The following is a 16,873-nucleotide window of genomic DNA, read 5'->3' as shown; positions in this document are numbered from 1 at the left end:
ACTATTCTACACCAGGCCCCCTCTATATATACCTCGCCCTGCTCACCGCATGCAGACAAGCACGCCGGTGTTGACGTTTCTCGCCCCCTTCGTGGCTCGTGCATGGAGCCGTCCATACGGTGATGGGGACGCCACGCGTGCAAGGGGTATGGCTCCACGTGCCATGTCAGTTTATGCACGTGGCCATGTGCCCTACATGCAAGAGGCGACCACTCGTACTATTTTAGATGCATACTCCTAGTATATTGTTTTTCATTCATTATGGAGTGACTGACTGCATCTATTCCTTTATTGTTAGGGTTAGAAATAAAGCTCGACGCTCATGAGCAAGCTCGAGCTCGAGAAGGCTCGGCTCAGCTTGGCTTGGCTCAAAGGCTAAACGGGCAGAGCCTGAGCCATCTCCTTAGCTTGGTGTCAATTTGAGCCGAGCTCAAGCTGGCTCACGAGCGACTCGTTGGCCCCGCCCACAGGGAGCTCAGCGCGGCAATGCCCTAGCTCGGCGGCCCAGCCCATAAGGAGCCTAGTGTGACAACGCCCCAGCCCACGAGCGCCGGTGTGCTGCTCCGCCAACACGGCACCTCTGCCACTCCGTGTCTCCGCTAGGGACGCCGATGCGCTGCCGCTTCATCAGACCGCCATACTGCTAGGGACGCCGATGCGTCGCTGCTCCGCGTAAGACGCGTCGCCATGACAACTTTGCATCTCTGCTCTACGTGAGATGCACCATCGTCGCTCCGCGTCTCCACTAGGGATGCTGACGCTTCGCTTGGGCTTCTCTGCACACGAGATTGCTGCTGGGATCTCTGTCGATCGTCGCACAAGCTCACCGTTATTACCCTGTGTTGTTGCTCTTGCAAGGAAGAAGCAGAGAAAGATGAGATGCTATTGTAGTGCTATGCGTTTGGATTTGAGTAAGAGAGCACTAAGAGATGCCGTCGTTGCATCAGAGACGCCCTCCTCTTTCACCCTCGTCCTCGACCGTGACAACTAGCGTCAACAGCTTCCTTGCGACCCTCGATGGTGGCACCCTCACTTGGGTGGGCATCGGAGGAATATCGACCGACGACGCGCACCTCTACAGCATGAACTCCATGAGCCTCACCACCGCCCCGCCGGCATCGCCCCTCCGACTGTCGACCATGGCCTGCTCGGGCGTCACCCTAGAGCGGCCAGGCTACAACGCACGAAACGAGGAGTCTGACTAGTGGACCCCACAACGAGGGCTGGAGGCGGCGTGAAGACCAGAGCTTTCGTCAAGCCTGAGCCGAGCTTGAGTTTTATCTTGAAAAGTTGGCTGAGGGCAAATTTGGAAATTTAGACAACATATGCGACCGTATTTGCGAAATTAGACAACATGTCGACGTATTTGCAAATCTAGCACTCGTATTCGGTATCTCAAATTCCGAAATTTGGATTTCGGTAACTGAAATTCCGAAAACACTGAATTCGGCAACTGAGGTGTGGGCCGTATTCGGCACCTCAGTTGCCGAATACACCCTGTACTCTGCTGTATTCGGCAACTGAGGTGCCGAATACGGCCCACAGCCGGCCGGCGTCCCATCTTCTTTTTTTTGCATCCCGTGAGTTCGGCCGGCCGGTGAATTATTGGTGCAGGATGCATGCACGTTGGTCTGCGGAGAGATAAATTGAGGTCGCGAAGAAGAGAGCAGCAGCAGAGCAGAGAAGGGAGCAAGGAATGCGAGGAGCGGCAGAGGAGCAGCATCTCGAGTAGAGAAAGCAGCAGAAGAGGAGCAACGCGAGTAGCAGAAGAGGAGCAACGCGAGCAGCAGCAGCGGTAGTTTAATACTTCGAGATCAGTCACTTTCGTACCGGTTAGTTATTAGATTACCTATTTAATACTTAGGTTAGTAATAATATTTAGAGTAATTAGCTTATTTGGTTAGTCAGTTTCGAAATAGATTAGTTCTTTCGGTAGTAGATTGTTTAATCCGTTCAATTACATTTATTTAATTATATTAGTTTATTTAATTAGAGTACTTAGATTATACAAATTAGATTATTTAATTATGTTATTATATTACTTAGATTATTTAATTAGAGTACTTAGTTTATTTAATTAGAGTACTTAGATTATTCTAATTAGATTATTTAATTATGTTATTATATTACTTAGATTATTTAATTAGGGTACTTAGTTTATTTAATTAGAGTACTTAGATTATACAAATTAGATAATTTAATTACGTTATTATATTACTTAGATTATTTAATTAGAGTACTTAGTTTATTTAATTAGAGTACTCAGATTATTCTAATTAGATAATTTAATTACGTTATTATATTACTTAGATTATTTAATTAGAGTACTTAGTTTATTTAATTAGAGTAGTCAAATTATTCTAATTAGATTATTTAATTATGTTATTATATTACTTAGATTATTTAATTAGGGTACTTAGTTTATTTAATTAGAGTACTTAGATTATACAAATTAGAATATTTAATTACGTTATTATATTACTTAGATTATTTAATTAGAGTACTTAGTTTATTTAATTAGAGTACTTAGATTATTCTAATCTGTTGTTCACATATTTGTTGAACCATGAAGCCTTAAATCATTATCATGGCTCATGGTGGTCTTCCCGAGCTTCTTCAGCAGCGGTACAATGAGAACCATAGGGGAAGGATGATATTCACAGGACAGCAGGTACCACGTTTATATGTGCTATTTTATTGCCACGATAATTTCGAACTAACTCTGTACATGTATTGGATAACTCATGCAGTTGGGTCCGTTCCGAGCCCGGAGTGTGCACAAGATTAAGGAGTTGGACCATCGATTCCACGAGCCACTCGCACGGGCGGGACTACTACCTTTCGCTCTCATGATGGCCGGAGCTCCCATGGAGGTCGGCGGTAGGACACCTCTGCCAGCGATTGATGAGGCACTGCTCATAGGTCTCGTCGACCGGTGGCGTCCTGAGACGCACACGTTCCACTTTCCTTTTGGCGAGATGGCTGTAACATTGAGGGACGTGGCCATGCTGACCGGGCTACCAATCAGGGGCGCCCCGTTAATAGTTTCGCGACCTGCAAGGGAGGAGTGGAAGGGTTATGTTGCGGATAGGTAATTATTTGTTATGTAATGCACTTCAAATATTATAGTGCTATTAAAGCTTCATCTGACCATATGCATCTTATAGGTTTGGTGTGCAATACGACGGGAAGGATGCTGGCCTCTCCATGTACTGGGTTCATGGGCTCCCACAGTTCGGTCCTTGCCCACTGGATGCGGACGAGGCTACACTTATGCAACACTATGAGGTGTACTTGTACATCCTGCTCGGAGGCATCATGTTCTGCAATACAGCAGGCGATTATGTCGTCCCCCATATTGTATGGTTAGCAGCCCACCTCGCGTCACATCCTTTTGAGCCTACATCTTACAGTTGGGGATCTGCAGTGTTGGCTGCAACCTACAGAGGTTTGTGTGATACAACCCAGCGAACAAAGAGGAAGGCAACTATTACAGGGTGCTTACACCTCTTACAGCTATGGAGTTGGGAATACCTCCCGGTTTCCAGACCTTGGGTGCTCAAGTGCTACTACCCAGTCCACATCTCCGATGGTATTGCCGATGACATAAGGCCAACGATGGGGTATCGGTGGATTCATGCCAGGCTAAGATGGAGTCAGCAGCAAGACCATGGTAACTACTCCAGGGTGATCAGTGACCTGGACGTCCTCAGCGCTGATCTAGTGGAGTGGGATCCATGGCGTATGGCACGAGTAGAAGAAATTGCAGATGATGGACTCATCGCATCCTCTTGTAGCCGTGACGCAGACTTATGGTTGACCACATGCTTCTTGTTGTACATGAACTGCGTAGAAGTATATTCTCCAGAACGTGTACAGAGGCAGTTCGGGTATCGACAGGTGGTGCCAGTACCACCACCACGAGACGCCGGACGGGCGCACGAGTAAGTGTGTTATTGTATGTTGCCTTAGTACATTGGTTATCCATGTTAACACATTATAACTGTTTATGTCACGTACAGGAGGAGCTCACAGGGGGGGTGGATGCATGCAGAACTGGGCATCCAAGAATGCCGACTACATACGAAGGTGGACAGAGTCAGCTGCGGTCGATGTCATCATTACTGCTGGACAATACGACGAGGCCACGTACTGGGACTACCTTGCTTGGTACCGTCCGCGCACGCATGCCACCTTACTCAGCGGACCTGTACAGCCGGGCCCCAGACCCTTCCCCGAGGATCGTGCCCGCCTACTTCATGTTGTGGTAAGTGATGCGTTACTTATAATGGTTTTCTTTGGAAAATCTCTGTATTACTGACATGTCCCTCATCTTATACAGACTGAAGAGGCGTATGAGATGCATACGCAAGCGGATCAAGCTTGTGGGGAACCAAGCAGGTCATCATTGCAGAGGGATCGTAACCCTCTCCGGGAGTGTCGGAGGGTGAACTCCTGTCGCAGGGATCCCGAGAGACCCCTTTTTAGAGATTCGGCCGGGGGGATGATCCTGGAAAAGCTTGTTTGGGAAATAAGCGGGAACGGAAACAAATGCGATGGCTGGCGAGAGATGATTGCCCTAATGCGAGGAAAAGATGGGTGCACCGGGGTTTAGACAGGTTCGGGCCGCACGGAGGCGTAACACCCTACTCCTGTGTGAGCGCTATATTTATCCTTGAAGGGAATTCTTCAAGGATGTATCTGGTTCTAAGGGGAGAGCCGTTTACAAAGAGCTTGAGGCTCTCGTGTTCTAGCTTGGCTTGAGCTGGTTCGAGCGTCTGCGTCCTCTTCTTCACACACTTTCGGTTCCTTCGGTCTTGTTCGTCGGGGGGGGGGGGGTCCTCTCTTACGTGTTCTCCATCCTTTCCTTTTATAGGCGCGCCGACCTCAACATATCCTGAATGGGAAAGAGGGGACGCGAATGCCAAGGTGCCACGGAGAAAGGCGCAATCATTTCGTCTTGGCGAAGTGACAGGGGCGGTGGAGAAATGCGGCGCGCATCCGACCACCCGCCACTGTGGAAGCCCTCGGGCGCCATAAAGGGGGCCCACCGGGAAGCCTCAGAGGTGCCCGGTGCGCCCACCCTGTCTTGTTCTTCTGCCAGGGCAGGGTGGCAGGCGGAGCGCTTCGATTCTGGCAACGTTATCCCGAGGCACCTGGATGAAACGGGACGGGACCCGTGGATTTAATGGACCCACGCCCCCCTGCCAGTGCATGGCAGGGTCTGACACTGGGGCGTGGGCAGCTGAGAATGTCAGGATATCAGGATGTCAGACTGCACGTGCCTATTAAATGCGGCATTGGGCCTTTGACTGGATGACACCCTGACGACGGGACCCTTCGGGTCGTCGAATGATCTTGCGCGAACCTTCGGGGAACCGAGTCCTCGGGGGCTGCTACGTTCAGCCCCGAGCACTCTCCCCCGAGTACTTGAGTGAGACCTTCGGGGAACCGAGTCCTCGGGGGCTGCCACGTGCAGCCCCGAGCACTCTCTCCCGAGCACTTCGGTGGGACCTTCGGGGCACCGAGTCCTCGGGGGCTGCCACGTGCAGCCCCGAGCACTCTCTCCCGAGCACTTCGGTGGGACCTTTGGGGCACCGAGTCCTCGGGGGCTGCCACGTGCAGCCCCGAGCACTCTCTCCCGAGCACTTCGGTGGGACCTTCGGGGCACCGAGTCCTCGGGGGCTGCCACGTGCAGCCCCGAGCACTCTCTCCCGAGCACTTCGGTGGGACCTTCGGGGCACCGAGTCCTCGGGGGCTGCCACGTGCAGCCCCGAGCACTCTCTCCCGAGCACTTCCTTCTTGGTATTTGGGCTCTGCGGATCATCGGGGAACTAGGGTGCTCGGGAACCAGAGGCGGCGGCCCCGAGCACCTTCTCCCGGGACTTAGCTTCTTCTTACCTTGCAGGGTGGTGACATGTGGTGGATGGCCGGCCTGGCCTCGGGACTTAGGGACCCCTGGTTCTGAATACACCGACAGTAGCCCCCGGGCCCGTTGGTAGCCGATGGGACGGAGACTGCGAATGGGCCCTTCGTCGCGACCGAGGCCAAGGCTGGCGCGGACGCCATGTGGCAAGCTTTCGAGAGGTGGCCCTTGCGGACCTAGACTTCAAGTACGTTCAACGGGAAAATGAGTGGACGCGTGTCCACACAACTTCCGAAGGGTATGATAACCATACGGGCGGCACGCGCGGTCGCCGCGTAGATCGAGGAAAATACGCCTGGCAACCGCTGACATCGCGCGATCGGCGGGAGATTCGCCTGGCAGTTGCGCCGATCGAGGCGACGCTTCGCCGAGCGAACCGTTCGGGCGGCAGTTTTCGAATTTTGAGATATAAAAGGGGGAACGGATCGGTCCGTTCCCCTTTTTACGCTCTCTTGCACTTGTGCTCTTGCCTTTTTCGTGCTCTGAAGCCTTTAGGGGATTCTCAGGCAACCGGAGCATTCTTCCTTCTTTCTTCCTTCACCACCAAGAAACACCTTCCATCCTGTCGAGATGACGAGGGTTGGAGGAGGTCACCGGGACAAGACTTCGGACAGCATTTTGCCGGAGTCTCGTCTGAGGAACGAGGAGGCGGCGGACAAGATTAGGAAGCTGCTGGTGCCGGAGGGTCAGGAGGGTGCTGTGGCGGTGAGGCCGGCGACTCTGACGCCGGCGACGACCGTCCCTGGGCAGACCGTCCTCTTCACCTCCTTCGTGGCAGCGGGGCTAGTGCCGCCGTTCTCCGCCTTCTTTCTGCAAGTGCTGGAGATGTATGGCATTCAAATAGTGCACCTAAGCCCCAATTCCATCGTGGCGTTGGCGGTCTTCGCGCATCTCTACGAAATGTTCGTGGGGGTGATGCCGTCGGCGACGCTGCTTCGCCACTTCTTCGCCCTTCGGCCGGTGGGGAAGAAGAGGGGGCACTCCACGGTGGATGTCGCGGGGTGCTGCAACCTTCGGCTCCGGGAAGGCCTGGGGGACCATTACATTCCCCAGGTGATGCGCAGCAAGTGGGAGGAATGGCGACGGGACTGGTTCTTCGTCGACATCGACCCCCACGAGCGCCTCGAATTGCCAGAGAAAGCGGCGGAACCTCGGCGATCAACGTGGGAGGCGCCGCCACCAGAAGATGCGAGACTGAAGCCAGTGCTGGAGCGCATTCTGGAACTGCGCGAGGGCGGGCTGACCTCAGTCATGGTGGTTGTGGACTTTCTGCGCCGTCGGTTGGCGCCCTTGCGAGAGCGGGCCCGGCCAAGCTGGTTCTACACCGGGCCGGAGGACATCACCAGGACCCAGATTGGCGCGAGCTGGGATCTGGGGCAGGCGGAGCTGCGGGGGATGACCCGAGTGATCACCGGAATGGAGGACATGAGCCGGACGGAGCTCCCGTGGCCGGAGATGGCGCTCTGTGCCAACCCCAGCCGGGTGGCCATTATGGCGGGGCTGCCGGAGTTCGATGCCCAGGGGCCCGTGGACCGGCCAAGAAGCCGGAGTCCTGAGGCCTCCGAACTCCCCGGGCTGGAGGAACTACTTGGCGATGAGGTTGCTGGTAGTTCGGCGCAGGCTGGTGAAGGGGTCGCCGCAGGCGGCAGCCGCCGTGCCAGAGAGGAGGGCGCCACTGAAGTTGTTGAGGAGTTGGCGCCGGGAGATCGGGGAAAGCGTCCCCGGGCCTTGATCCTAGTGCCGGATTCTCCGCCGTCGCCGACGGCAGCGGCGGCATTTCCGGTGCTGGAGCCGCGCCTGGTGCGGATGGGGCCTGCATCGGCGCCCGCGACCTGCACGGCGGAGACCGAGACCCGTGCGGCGGCACCCGAGGCCCGCACGACGGCGCCCGTGGCCCGCGTAGTGGCTCAGCCGAGCCCTCAGCGGAAGAGGCGGCGGGAGGAGTCCGGACCGACGGCGTCGGACCTGAACATCAGGCTCCCACGGCCAAATGGCGGTATCGGTGAGTCTTCTTTCTTGCTTTTCCATGGGCATTTTCGGCCCGAACTAAGTTTTGACAATTTTCACTTGTCTCCCGTAGGCCGGCCGCAGGCGCTGCTGCGACGGAGAGAGAACAGGCGCCGGGGCCAGAGCCGAGCCCGCCCACTGCGCCGACGGAGGCCGGCATAGGAACGGCGGAGGCGCCAATTGACGTGGTGGCCCCTGGAAGAGAGGCGGAGGCGGCGGCCAAGAGAAGGGCGCCGGCGGAACCTACCCCGGGCGCGGAGAGCCCGGGGCGGATAACGGTGGAGGTGGATGTTCTGCCGGGGCCGGTGGACAGGGCGGTCGATGCGGGAATGCGGCCGCCGTCCGAGACCTTGGCTCCGGCGAAGCCTACCCCGGGCAGGCAGAGCCCGGGGCGGATGGCGGTGCAAGGCCCTGCAGAGAGCTCGGCCCCCCTGGAGGCACTCTGCGGAGAAGCCTGGGCCCCACCGGTGCCCGGCCAGCCCGCCGATCCTTTCCTGGTCGCCATTGAAGGTGTCCAAGTAGCGGTTGGGCGGCTGGGCGCAGTGGTGAACGCCAAGGAGGGGGAGCTCGAGGCCGAGCGCGCCCGCCTGGCACTGGAGAAGGCGCAGCTGGCGGGCGCCCAGGAGGAGGCCCGTGCGGCAGCCGCGCGGGAGCAGAAGCTCCTAGAAGACATCCGCGCGGAAGCCGCGCGGGAACGAGAAACTCTGAAGACCACGCGGGCAGAGGCCGCGCGGGAACGAGAAGACGCCGCCCGCTTGGCCGAGGCGTCGAGGCAGCAAGCTGCCGAGGCCCTTGCCAGGATGGGGCAGGCGCAGGAGAGGGAGGTGGCTGTCGCAGCCTGGGAGCAGGCTGCGGAGGAGCGGCAAGCCGAGCTGGCCCGCCGGGAGGGCGCGGCCGAGAAGACACGCGCCGACCTCCAGCGCTGGGAAGACGATCTCCGGAAGATCAGAGAAGAATTCAAGCGCTGGGAGGAGGACGTCTCCATCAGGGAAGTGGACAATGAGCTATCGGCGTCGGATCTCGGTGCCCGGGAGGATTCGGTGGCCCAGCAGGAGGATGCGTTGGCCCGGCGGGAGAATGAGCTGAGTCGCCGAGAAGGCGAACTGAGTCGCCGAGAGGGCGAAGCAGCTGCTGCGTCGGCCACCGCGGCTACCAGGGCGGAGGAGAACGCGAAGCATGAGGCGGAACTGGCCGAGCGCGAACGCGCCTTGTCCGAGATGGTGGCCAAGATGAAGCAGGCTGCCGCCCCCACCGTGGCTGGCGGTTCTTCCGGTCCGGCCGGGGACCAGGGACTCGAGGCACAGCTGCGGGCCGCCAAGGAGAAGCTCGAGACCTCTTTTGTCTCGCGGGTCAACCTCGAGCATATGCTGGAGGACATACTCCGGCGGATGCGACGGGCCGTGGAGAAGGGTGGTCTTGGACGGCTTGTCGACGACACGAAAGGTGACGGCCCCGCACGACAAGTGTTGGGGCTGCAGCAGGTCTGCGAGCACCTCGAGGCCCTGCCTTGGGCGGTCCAGGAACTCGCCGCCCGGGAGGGACGTGGCTTGGCGCATGCAGTGGCCGAGCACGTCCTGGCCTGCTACCGAAGCAGGGACCCGAACTTCCCACTGGAGCCGGCGCGGGAGGGAGTGGTCGAGGCTGAGGGGGAGGCTGCCCGGGCAGCGGTCCGGAGTACCGCCGCCGAGGTGGCGGTCGGCTTCAGGCGAGAGGTGCCGCCGCCGCCAGTCCCCGGGGATGACTCAGAGGATTCAGCCGACGCCTCTGCCGCCGACTAGATCTTTTGTAGCCTCTTTTCTTTTGTTGTAGATGTAGGAGTGAACCCTTAGAAAATGCCTTGGAAATATCCTGTGAATATTAAATGGCTGTTTTTCCCTGGGCTCGCAACTCCAGTTTCTCTGTGTGTTCGATGCTTCTTCCGATGTTTTACTTCGAAGTCCCGGGGAGTACTCAGTCGGGCCGTTCCCGACCTTCCCGTCCCCGAGGATGAAGTTGTCTTGATCGCTGTTGCTGGCACAGTCGGCCTTCAAGCTCTCACGAATCCGCATCGCCTAAGTTAAGAACAAAGACACAGACTTCCTTGCCCGGGAGATGGATCGATCCCGCTCGAAACACGCCGTGCCTGATGAACACTTTTTCACTTTGCGACCACTCAGTTAGTAGAAGGGAGACGCGTGCGGGCGAGAATGTGACCAAGAGTCCTCGCGGTCCGGTGGTGCCCGGGCTTTAAACGGGCCAGGTCGAGCACTGACAGCCCACCCCCGAGACCTGAGCTCCGGACTACCCGAGCAGCTCGAGCGGATTACCCAGGGCACCCGAGGACTCGGTAGTGCTCGGGGTCCTTAAAAGCGGACCGAACACCACGACCACCACGAAGGGCTTCGGTCAGACGTTATCGCAAGCACGCTACTCTTTTCTGCAGACCGTTCTGTCGTTCTGGGAAAAAGTAGTCACACGGCAGGGTTTTGCGTGCGAGGAGGCCACCTCGCCGAACAGATTAAACCGCGAGAGCCCCCGAGAGTGACTTGAGGACATAAATTTACTTAAAGCAGACTTGTCTGAATATAACCACTCACCGGACAGCTGTCGGCCTTCCGGCTCATCGATCCAGGAGGGATGTGCTTCCGAGCTCGGGTGCCCGGGGACTCTATTCTTTTAACGGAGCGCCTGAGTGCCCAGAGGCATACGAGGCTCCTAGGGTCGGGTGATCTCGACCACCCATGCCTAAGTGGTAGGACCGCCCGAGGACCCTGGAGCTGACCAGAGACCGGGGCATTGAAGCCCTCGCGGCCGAGCTGCTCGTGATCGCCAGCCTGTGACTTAAGAGAAAAAATAGGATTTCTTTGTCTGGTGCGCTCTGTCAGTGCGGTACTTGCTATAGACTGCTCTCGTTTTCGACCCGAGACCTCTCGAATACCCAAACCGGCGGACAAGAGCGGTCAGAGGCATAACTCAGAGGTCCTATGGTTTGGTGGTGCCCGGGTATGACAGACCAGACCGAGCACCGACAGCCCGCTCCGGGGGCCCGAGCTCCGGACTACTCGAGCAGCTCGAGCGATGGGATTACCCGGAGCACCCCGAAACTCGGTAGTGCCCGGGAGCCTGTCACGACACCGAACACCACAGCCTACCATGGCGGACGTAAGTCAGTAGCGACTGCTCACATGCATACCGATCGGGATTCTTTTGTCAGCGGGGAAAAAAGAGAGAGAGCGGACTTTTTCTCGCACAACCGAGCTCCTCACCAGACAGATTAAACATACGGAATCCAGAAAAAGTTTTTTAACATAGCGATTGCTTATTGAAATACTTAATGTGCAATATTTACAAGGTTGGGCGACAACGACTTACCCCACGGGGCGAAGCCTTCAGACTGCTCGGGCGGGGAGAAACCCCCGGCCTTGCTGACCTGAGCCGCGAGCACGACCATCTACAGGTAGAAGCGTCGGAGATGCTCGATGTTCCACGGATTCGGGAGTGGCTGTCCTTCCTCCGTCGCCAACCTGAAAGAACCTGCCCGGGGGACCGTGATCACGGTGAAGGGACCTTCCCACACAGGGGACAACTTATTCATTCCTTCGCGCGACTGGATGCGTCGGAGAACTAGGTCCCCCACCTCGAGAGACCGGGCCCGGACATGGCGCAGATGATAACGCCGCAGACTCTGCTGGTACCGAGCCGCCCGGACAGCAGCACGCCGCCGGCGCTCTTCCAGGTAGTCCACGTCGTCGCGCCTTTGATGTTCCTGCTCACCCTCGGAGTATGCATGCACTCGAGGGGAGCCCAGAGTGAGCTCGGAGGGGAGGACTGCTTCGGCGCCATAGACGAGGAAGAACGGAGTCTCCCCTATGGCGCGGCTTGGCGTAGTCCGATTGGCCCACAGCACGGCTGGCAGCTCGTCTACCCATCCTTTTCCGTGCTTAGCGAGCACGTTATAGGTCCGGGTTTTGAGGCCCTTCAGTATCTCCGCATTGGCGCGCTCGACCTGCCCGTTACTCCGAGGATGAGCGACGGAAGCGAAGCAAAGCTTGATGCCGAGATCTTCGCAATAGTCCCCGAACAAGGCACTAGTGAACTGGGTGCCGTTGTCGGTGATGATCCGATTGGGGACACCGAAGCGGCTGGTGATGCCGCGGATAAACTGGAGCGCCGTGTTTTTGGTCACCTTGACGACTGGGACCGCCTCCGGCCACTTGGTGAATTTGTCGATAGCGACATATAGGTATGCATAGCCCCCGACTGCTCGGGGGAATGGACCCAGAATGTCCAAACCCCAGACCGCGAAAGGCCATGACAGGGGAATGGTATGGAGAGCCTGAGCTGGCTGGTGAATCTGCTTTGCATGGAACTGGCACGCCCTGCAGCGCCGAACCAGCTCGGAAGCATCCTGGAGGGCTGTAGGCCAGTAGAAACCTTGCCGGAAGGCTTTCCCGACCAGCGTGCGGAACGATGAATGGCCACCGCACTCGCCCTCGTGGACCTCAGCGAGAAGATCGCCGCCTTCTGCCCGAGAGATGCATTTCAAGAGGACACCTCCTGCGCTACGTCGGTAGAGATTCCCATCTACCATGGCATAGCGTTTGGACTGCCGAGCAACCCTTTCGGCAGACGCCTCATCCTCGGGTAGGAACTTTTCTTTCAAGTACCCTCGGATGTCAGACATCCACGAGGCATCTTGAGAACATTCGGCGAGCACAGCGCACTCGCCGGACGGCGGCGCCCTGACGGGGCTTCCCACTGAGGGCACCGCCGGGGTCCCCTGAATTGAGTTCGAGGTTTCCCCTTCATCCTGTTCGGCAGGCAGGACGGAAGGCCGTGCGAGTCTTTCTTCAAAGACTCCGGCAGGGACGTGCGCACGTGAGGAGGCCAGGCGAGAGAGCTCGTCGGCCGGAGCATTGTCGCGGCGAGGGATATACCGTAATTCGAGGCCGTCGAAGCGTCTCTCGAGCTTCCTGACTGCAGCTACGTACGCCGCCATTTGAGGATCCGTGCACTGGTACTCCTTGGATACCTGGTTGATGACCAGTTGGGAGTCCCCTTTGACCAGGAGGCGACGAATCCCGAGCCCCACCGCAGCCCGGAGGCCGGCGATGAGACCTTCATACTCCGCCATGTTGTTGGATGCGCGGAACTGCAACTGTACGACGTACCGGAGCTCTTCACCCGTTGGGGAGGTGAGAACCACTCCGGCCCCTGCGCCTTTCAGCGAGAGGGAGCCATCGAAGTGCATAACCCAGTACCCGGGCGCGTCGCGCCCGGGATAGGTAGAGATCTCTTCTGGGACGACGCAGGGGACGTGCGTCCACTCTGCCAAGAAGTCGGAGAGTGCCTGGCTTTTGATTGCCTGGCGACAGACGAAGTGTAAGTCGAACTCCGCCAGCTCGACCGCCCATTTGACAATGCGCCCGGTGCCCTCCCGGTTCCGGAGAATGGGTCCCAGTGGATAAGTGGTAACCACCAAAATCTTGTGCGCCTGGAAGTAGTGGCGCAGCTTCCGGGAGGCGACGAGCACGGCATAGAGTAGCTTCTGCGCCTGGGGATACCTTGTCTTGGCCTCCCGGAGGACCTCGCTGACGAAGTACACCGGTCGCTGTACCCGGCGGGCCCGGATGGTGGCCCTACCCGGGGGGCTGCCACAGCCCCCAGGGTCGGCGGTATGGTCGGGGCTGGCCGGGCACTCGGGCTCGATTCCTTGGCTGGGAAGAGCAGCATGCTCGGGTTCGACCCCTTGCCCAGGGGGAGCCACGAGGACAAGTGAGTGGTCGGGGGCCTCTGGGAGCTGGGACCCAGCACCCGGCCCCGAACACTCGTCGCGCTCCACCACCAGTACTACGCTCACAACCTGAGGAGTGGCCGAAATGTAGAGCAGCAGGGGCTCACCTTGAGAGGGAGCCACCAACACGGGTGGCGAAGTGAGGTACTTCTTTAAATCGCGGAAGGCCTGCTCGGCCTCCGGCGTCCAGTCAAAATGACCGGATTTCTTCAGAAGCTTGAAGAGGGGGAGCCCTCGCTCCCCGAGCTTGGAGATGAAACGCCCGAGAGCTGCCATGCAGCCGGCGAGGCGCTAGACTTCCTTGAGTCGAACCGGGGGTCGCATCTGCTCGATGGCCCGGATCTTCTCTGGATTGACCTCGATCCCTCGGCCAGAGACCAAGAAACCAAGGAGCTTGCCCGCCGGCACCCCGAAGACACATTTCTCCGGGTTGAGCTTGAGGCGGGTAGAGCGGAGACTGTTGAAAGTCTCAGCAAGGTCCTCGAGCAGGGTGGCGCGGTCTCGGGTTTTGACCACGAGATCGTCGATGTAAGCCTCGACGTTGCGGCCAACCTGCGAGTTAAGAGTGATACGAATAGCGCGCTGGAAAGAGGATCCAGCGTTGCGCAGGCCGAAAGGCATTGACATGTAGCAATAAGTCCCCACCGGGGTAGTAAAAACAGTTTTTTCCTCATCCCCCACGGCCATGCGAATCTGGTGATACCCAGAATTTGCATCTAGGAAGCATGAAAGATCACATCCCGCAGTTGAATCTATAATTTGATCAATGCGAGGTAAGGGGAAAGGATCTTTAGGACAAGCCTTGTTAAGGTCGGTGTAGTCCACACACATGCGATGCTTGCCGTTGGCCTTCGGGACGATGACTGGGTTTGCTAGCCAGTCGGGGTGGAGGACTTCTCGGATGAATCCGGCGTCGAGGAGCTTGCGGACCTGCTCGCGGATAAACTCCTGGCGCTCTGGCGCCTGCCGCTGGACCTTCTGCTTCACTGGGCGGGGGTCCGGACGCACGGCCAAATGATGCTCGATCACCTCCCTAGGGATCCCGGGCATGTCGGACGGTTGCCAGGCAAACACGTCCACGTTAGCCCGGAGGAAGGCGATGAGCGCGCTTTCCTATTTGCTGCCCAGGTCGCTGCCGATACGGACAACCTGGGTAGCGTCTTCGCCCACCTCGACCTCCTTCGTTGGAACAGAGGTGTCGGCGGCGAGTCGGGGTCTGGATGAAGAGGGTCCCGGGCCCCCTGTAGAGCCATCAACCTCGGCCTGCGCTGAGACCAGAGCCATGTATGATTGTTCAGCGCAGGAGACGGCGCCGCCGGAGTCAGCGATCACGGAGATAGAACCTGCGGGGCCGGGCATCTTAACCGTAAGGTATGCATAATGCACGGCCATCATAAACTTGGCAAGCGCCGGACGCCCGAGGATGGCGTTGTAGGGGAGAGGGAGCTCCGCAACATCGAAGAGGACGCACTCCGTGCGGAAGTTGTCCCGGCTCCCGAATGTGACAGGCAACTCAACCTGTCCGAGGGGTAGGGAGTGCCCGGGAGTTACTCCACAGAAGGGGAGTGACGGCTTTAGGCGTCGGGAAGATACTTGCAGCTTCTCAAAAGCCTCTTTGGAAAGGAGGTTGAGGCCGGCACCACCGTCGATCAGCACTCTGCCGACCTTAACATTGCAGATAGTGGGAGACACTACCAGAGGTAGCCGTCCCACGGCTGCAGTACTGACGGGGTGATCAGCCATGCTGAACGTGATCGGAGCATCCGACCACCTCAGGGGTCTTGTGGTCTCCTCGCTCGGGGTTGCCGAACACACTTCGCGCCGCATGACCTTGATGCCACGGCGCGAGCAGGGTGTGTAAGCACCCCCGTCGATGAAGGCGACCGCATGCTCAGGCTCCTGGAAGCCGAGCTCGGCGTTGTTGGGGACGACCTCGGCATCGCCTCCTCCGCGGGACTCGTCGCGCTCCCTCTGGCGCTGCTCCACGAGTCCTTTGACCGTACGACACTCCGTGAGGTCGTGCCATCTGGTCAGGTGTATGGGACACCATTTACCTGGCTCGGGCCCCGCGGGAGCGGGGGCCCTCGCTGGAATAGGAGCTCGGCCAGGGGCCGGGGCTCTTGCTGGAGCTGGCACCCTAGCCGGTGCCGGGGCCCTCGTAGGCACAGAGGCCCGAGGAGGAGCCCGAGCAGGGGCCCTGACGGGGCGCCGATCGACACCCGGCCGACGCTCTTGCCGGTGATCGGGCTCTTGCGGCACCGTGTGAGCGGGGACTTAGGCTGGCTCGACGGGAGCGGCCTCGCGCTTCCTTCTCTTTTTCTTTTCCCGCTTATCAGAGCGGAAAGAACTTGGCTGGTCGGGAGCGGGGCGAGGAGCATGCCACGCCCTGGCCTCCGCAGCCTTGGCGCACTTATCGGCCAGTGCGAAGAGTTCCGCAGTGGTCTCGATCTCGTGCGTACCTAGCTTCTCGAGCATCCGCTCATCACGGACGCCCTGCCGGAAGGCAACAATAACAGCATGGGGGGCCACTCGTGGAATAGTGTTGCGAACCTGGCTGAAACGCTGTATAAATCGCCGTAGCGTCTCCCCTTCCTGCTGCTGGACGGCGTGGAGGTCGCACTCCAAACCGGGACGCGTAAACGTGCCCTGAAAGTTGGCCACGAACTGGTGGCACAGGTCATCCCAGGAGCCGATAGACCCTGGGGGTAAGTTCATAAGCCAAGAGCGGGCGGAACCCCTCAAGGCAACATGAAAATAGTTTACCATCACCTTTTCGCTGCCTCCGGCCGCTTGGACGGCCGTCGTGTAGATCTGGAGGAACTCGACGGGGTCGATGGACCCATCGTACTTCTCCGGCAGCTCGGGGCGGAACTTGGAGGGCCACCTAACCCGGCGGAGCTCGGTGGTGAAGGCACGGCAACCGGTGCCGTACCCCGCAGCGCGAGCGGGGGTCCTCAGTGGCGAGAAGCGGCGAGCCGGGGATCCCCGGTGGCCGCGGGCCGGGAGAGAGGAAGCCTGGTCCTCTGCCCCAACCCCCTGCCTGGTCTCCCGCTGACGTTCGAGAGTAACTCGGGCATCCTCGTGGCCCCTCCGCTCATCAAGGTGTAAACGAAGGTCCCGGGCTTGAGACACGGCCAGGGGGACGGCGCTCCGCCTGGAGACCCCTC

This window comes from Phragmites australis, chromosome 11, assembly GCF_958298935.1.
Source record: "Phragmites australis chromosome 11, lpPhrAust1.1, whole genome shotgun sequence".
Taxonomy (NCBI): Eukaryota; Viridiplantae; Streptophyta; class Magnoliopsida; order Poales; family Poaceae; genus Phragmites; species Phragmites australis.
The sequence above is the reverse complement of the archived record's forward strand: the minus strand, read 5'-3'. Positions refer to the sequence as shown.